At 34.9% G+C, this 6000-nt stretch overlaps 1 protein-coding gene and 1 long non-coding RNA gene across 2 annotated transcripts in view; one reads left to right on the forward strand and one right to left on the reverse strand.

The window, feature by feature from the left end:
* LOC107556777 (thyrotropin-releasing hormone-degrading ectoenzyme-like) overlaps positions 1–6000 on the reverse strand; it is a 154744-nt gene that overhangs the window by 55926 nt on the left and 92818 nt on the right. The gene's annotated exons all lie outside the window — the stretch shown is intronic.
* Positions 4694–5506, forward strand: LOC107556801 (uncharacterized). The gene is made up of 3 exons (XR_001605320.1): positions 4694–4724; positions 5283–5352; positions 5438–5506. It is a non-coding gene; the product is annotated as an uncharacterized lncRNA (long non-coding RNA).

Genomic DNA, 6000 nt, shown 5'->3' on the forward strand with positions numbered 1-6000 from the left:
AATGCATCTAAATGCCCCTTCTAATGCAGCTTTTGTGTTTTCTCTGCATTGCAAAGATTAATTTGACTAATTTTATTAACTGACTGATTCAATTTAAGAATTTGACTGAAAAGATGATGCACACTTTAAGAAAAAAGGGCTTTAAAAAGGTAAAAATGCCCATAAAAGGTAAAAAATATATTTAAACTTACTGGAAAAGATTAATTTCTATCACTGCTGTGAACTGATCACCACACAGAACATGCAGAATATCAAAAACTTTAGGAGTCAGCTATCCACGGTAGTCCTTAAGATATCAGCACAATCAAAATATAATAAAATTAGCATTCAGCACAAGCAAAATATCGTCTAATTATCATTATCGATAAAATCCCAGAAAATACCGATATAGATATTTTTGTTAATATCGCACACCCCCTAATATATTTAACGTTTTGTTTAGAAAAAATTAAAATAAATATGAGAAGTGCCCTTTTTTCCACTTGAGCTCCTGCCCCTCAAAATGTCTGTGCACGTCCCTGGCAAATTTGTTTTGATTTCGTACAATCTCATTAGCACATTTTCGTCTTTGGTTTAGGTGTGGGGTTATATCCATACATTTTTAAAACTAAAAATCATATGTTTCCGAACGAATCACATCATAGAAATTCTTAAAAAACACAACTTTGTAAAATGTATAGATTTTTCTCATAAGATCAGGTTGGTAAGCATACATGCATTTGCAGTGTGTTAGAATACAAGATTCGTTGCAACACATTAAATGTGTATTGCGATCTCAAACACTTAAATGAGACAAAACTTTAACTACTCAACTGTATAAGTTTATTCTGTATTTTTAAAGCACAAACACTAGATTTCAGCTTTACAGTGTGCTGTACACATCATACATACGTGTGAATTCTGTGGGGAGGTTAATGTAATACAGGACAGTATTGGACATATTTCAGTTTTCTGCCTGTAAACAGCATCACTAGTGAAAATTATAGTTCCAGCCTCCACTGCTGCTTCTTTCAATTATCCCTGATCATAAAACAGGGATGCAGAGAACAGTCTGATCTGGGATACCCTCATGAATGTCAGATCTAAAAATATCAAATATGCTGTTTCTGAAATAATATCATGATTTCATGCTCCCAGTGAGAGTGTTTTACTGTTTAAGGTTCAGAGTGAGTTCAGACAGAGCTGTATTATCTGTGCAGAAATGAGAGATGAGGGGATTGTCTTCCTTTATTTCCTTCTCCCTAAAAATATAACAAAAAAGAGAAAAAACAAACGAAAAAAGAAAAGAAGAAAGAACTGCAGACATGCTGTTTCGTCCCGCTCATTGAGCTTTTATCAAAGCAACAGCATCTAGAACACAATGCAGAGCTGCGATTCAGCAGCACATGAGAGATATGGCAAGCCATTTTTACTTTTATTCCTTCACAGGATATGAATTCTTGATATCAACTATTCAGTTTTCACTAGTGAAAATGCTTATTTTTGATATCAGGAATTGGATTTTTACTACACTCTAAAAAACGTTAGGTTATTTACTGTAACATTTTACATTGTAATTAACATGTTGGGTCGTTTTGTTGGGTTATTCCTATGTTTATTGGGTTAATTCTATAACAACGCAACCAGTTGAGTTAAAAATTAAAATTCCAACGGTCGATCGGCGCAACTGCGACAGATGATACAGCAGTAAATTAATATGTGCACGTTATGTTGTTGTTTTTTTTGTTACAAAGTGTCTTTAAGCCCTGACACAGTACACTCTAAAATATGCTGGGTTAAATACAACCCAGTGCTGGGTAAAATAGGGACAAACCCATCAATTGGATTGTTTTGACCCAGCGGTTGGGTTAAATGTTTAACCCAACCTTCTGGGTAATAACCCAACCGCTGGGTCAAAACAACCCAATTGCTGGGTTTGTCCCTATTTTACCCAGCACTGGGTTGTATTTAACCCAGCATTTTTTAGAGTGTAATATTGCTGTTTTTCCTACGAGTATGTTTCTCCCCCGTCGACTGATATTTTAAGCCGTTATCTGCACTCTTGACTTGACTAACGACACGAGCGCTCTGAAGCCGATCAATTTCAAACCTATAAAAACACGGTTTCCTTACTTTTTCTGTTCGTCTCGACAGTTTTGGGGAAAATTTTACATATATTTCAGATATTTGGCCAACGTGCTCGTCTTGAAGACCGGGAGCCTCTTTATCCGGTGTCGCGTCCACTCTGAGTGAAGGTATGTCGCCTTTTTATTCAAAACTACATGTCCTTTCGTCTGGAAATTACAGTGTAAAATTAAAACACTTCGAAACACACAGAAATTAAACGTTTTATCTCTGGAAAGTTGCTGGTTACCAGAGCAGTCATGTAGTGATTATTTTTCACCGACAGAGGGCTGTGACCTACACTGATTACACTACTTCAGACATGATGAAGAACTGAACATGGAAGAGAGCGGAGCATTATTATCATCAATTATCAAAATACACCATTATCGGTTTCAAGGTATAGTCACATAATAAGCGCTCTTGTTAAATAAAATTAATACTGTTTGTATGTACTATATAATAGAGTCTGAACAGGATGCTGGATTTTACACAATTTCTAACGTTAATAAAAATTTCACTGTCAAAACCCCATACGTCTTAACTATACCACTTGGGAGAAAGTACACCCCGAATCGATATGGATAAATGATAATACAACTAAATATTTGGACATGCAACAATTACATTTTCAGAATGTAATTACATTTTATGCTCAAAAAGAGGCTTAAATGCAAAATAATAAGGCTAATTAAAGATCCATTTCCAAAAGCACAAACATATAATCACATTTGAAAAGATAAAACAGTTTGTATTGTATTTACACTGTACGTAACAGTTTGTGAAAATTAAAATATTAAGTACACTAAAAATTGGTTTAAAATATTTGTTAAGTAGTTGATATTTATTTTTGTACTGTGTTTATGTGAAGTCATAATCTTGGTATAATGTCGTAGGCTACTGTTTTGATTTGTTTGCTATTTGGAATGATTTATGTTTAATATTTTTCATAATGTGATTTTTGGTGTCCTGTATTAAAAACAGTTAGTTAATTAGAATAATATATGGAACCCACAAAACCATAAAAAATGTCTCCGTTCACTTTGTTTCAATTGGTAAGTAATAACAAGTAAGATTTTAATTATATTTTGAACCCTGAAGTAGGAAATGTCGTCTTCTTATGTTAATGTTTGAATTTAACTGTTCTTTTTCTTTGTTAATTTTAGATTGCTCTGGACTAAGGTATATTATACCCACATGTCAGGGATGGATAGACTCAACAGATAATCGCATATTGCAAGATAGAGAAGAGAGCCTATAGGATCTTCTGGATATTTCTTCTGGTTGGAAAATCCTGCTCTGTATTTTCATGCCAAATTGTAATATTTTACATTATGTACTGACAAGCACACCAACACACACTTAGGGACATTTTTACTAAACAGGGCAAATTAGCACCAGAGTGCAATTCCAAAACAGCGCAGATGGGTGTGGAAATCTCTGCAGGTGATTTACTAACAATGCGCAAATTAAAGAACTCAGATGCAACATCTAATTTACATATTGACCAATGCAATATACCAAGAACAGCGCAAATTAGCGTAGTCGCAAATATTGTTTGCTCATAACTAGAATCACTTAATAATGCAGATTTATGCTACATGCTCTGTGTAGATTTGAACAGTAAGAAAGTTATTTCCTTTAACCAGGAAATTAACGTTCTTAGAATTGACAGACAGTTGACCCTGAGAGGTCAGCTAAATATCTACAGCGGATCTAAATATTCATAATTATAACTAGTTATGATTAATTATTCATATTTCCCCATGAGCTGATTCGCTACAGATGCAACATCTAATTTACATATCGACCAATGCAATATACCAAGAACAGCGCAAATTAGCGTAGTCGCAAATAAAGAATAAAGGAATAAATAAGCCACAGTAGGAGGCCAAAAAATGAAGGGTTGCAAGAAGTTTTGATAGACCTGGTATTGCGAGACTCCTAGTTGAGGGTTCCAAAGTCATCTTTTATTTCCTGAAGCAAATAAAAAATAACATGGCTTGGCAAACAATATGTTCGGACAATGTGTTCTTCTGGCATTCCAAATAAATTAATACATGCGGAAAAAATCGCCCTTCTACCACATGCTCTATGTTCTCTGCGGTGCCTCCTCCAGCAACAATAATTGCAGCCATTTCAAGCGCAAAATAGTTTAAGACATGCTTTTTGGGGGTGTCAAATAATGGTGCAAATGCCAGTAATTTGACGAGCGCAAATGTTAATAAAATTAATTTGATTCATTTGAATACTCTCCTCCAATAAATGTTGCTTCTGAAAGGGAAATTCCTACAAATGCATATTCAGTAAGGTCAGGCGCAAAAAATAACTATCCACTCCTTTTCAGTGCTAATTCTTCACTGTGTGTCTTTAGTAAAAAACTGACAGTACTATTTTACCACCAAAAGACGGTTTGCGCTGGCTCCAGCTGTTAGTAAAACTGGCCCTTAAGGGGTCAATTCACCCAAAAACTGTTTTCTATCACTTATGTTATTCCACATCTCCATGAGTTTTATTTTCTGCTGTACACAAAAGATATTTTACTTTCATAGTATGAATAAATACACATTCTTCAAAATCTACTTATTTTGAAACTCATACCGGTTTGGAACAACTTGAGGGTGAGTAAATGATGACAAAAGTTTCCTTTTTGGGTGAACTATCCCTTTGAGAAAAATCACACAAACAAGAGCACCGTGAAGGTGTTTTTAAATAGCTGAGTTAAGGCTGCTTGTGCCTGCTCAAAATTCTCTGTATAGCAATGCAGCATTAAACAGTATGTAAAGACACATAAAAGCTACTTTCAGAAGTGCATCTGTGCCATCTTTGTAATGTGAATTTTGCATTAGACTCTAGATCAATCTACATTAGGTATGAGACCACAGATAACCACAGCCTGCTGATATAGAGTCTAACAGCATGATTAGGAGTGTGATATATAGTTTTTACATAACTTAAATTTCATTCTATATGTCACTGACACACTGTCATTACCACCCACTATCATAACAACGTAACATGCAGAAAGAGTTCCAAAATCCCCGGCTAGTCAAATTGATATATAACAGACATTAATCCATTATTACAACAGTAAAACGTCAAATGAAAAGTGTGGATTTTTTCCCCCTTATTTTCCCCATTCTTGTTCGGTGATTAATCCATTGTTCTTTCTATTTAAGATGGTCTTTGGAGATTGCATTAAAGTTGCATTAAAACCCTGACGTCCTCCTTCATTGCCATACAAAGTGGGTAAGTGCATAATTTACGACGATACATTTTTGGGTATTATTTAATCCTATGTATGCATATTACCATTTTACATTTCTGTTTAAAGGTTGGAACAAATGTCATTCTGTATTTGGAGGAGGAGGAGGAGCAACAAAGGCGATACCCTCATGTCCTGCAGTTTTGGGATCAAATCCATCCTTCATTATTGTGGGAGAAATGGCACTGAAGCAAGATCGTCTTTTTACAAGCGGTTGATACATGGTTTAGTTTATTTTACATTTTGAACATTGAGTATCCCAAGCCTGTTTCAGCTGTAATTACACTGTCTGTACTAGCTTTGTTCTGTTTGTTTGTTTATTTGTGAATTTAAATTTATCTTACACAATTGCAAGTGGTTTTAACAATTTTCATTCTGTATATTGTGGATGTGGAGGAGGAGGAGGAGCAACAAAGGCGATACCCTCATGTCCTGCAGTTTTGGGATCAAATCCATCCTTCATTATTGTGGGAGAAATGGCACTGAAGCAAGATCGTCTTTTTACAAGCGGTTGATACATGGTTTAGTTTATTTTACATTTTGAACATTGAGTATCCCAAGCCTGTTTCAGCTGTAATTACACTGTCTGTACTAGCTTTGTTCTGTTTGTTTGTTTATTTGTGAATTTATAT

This window comes from Sinocyclocheilus grahami, unplaced genomic scaffold, assembly GCF_001515645.1.
Source record: "Sinocyclocheilus grahami isolate Dianchi unplaced genomic scaffold, SAMN03320097.WGS_v1.1 scaffold579.1, whole genome shotgun sequence".
NCBI classification, from domain to species: Eukaryota; Metazoa; Chordata; class Actinopteri; order Cypriniformes; family Cyprinidae; genus Sinocyclocheilus; species Sinocyclocheilus grahami.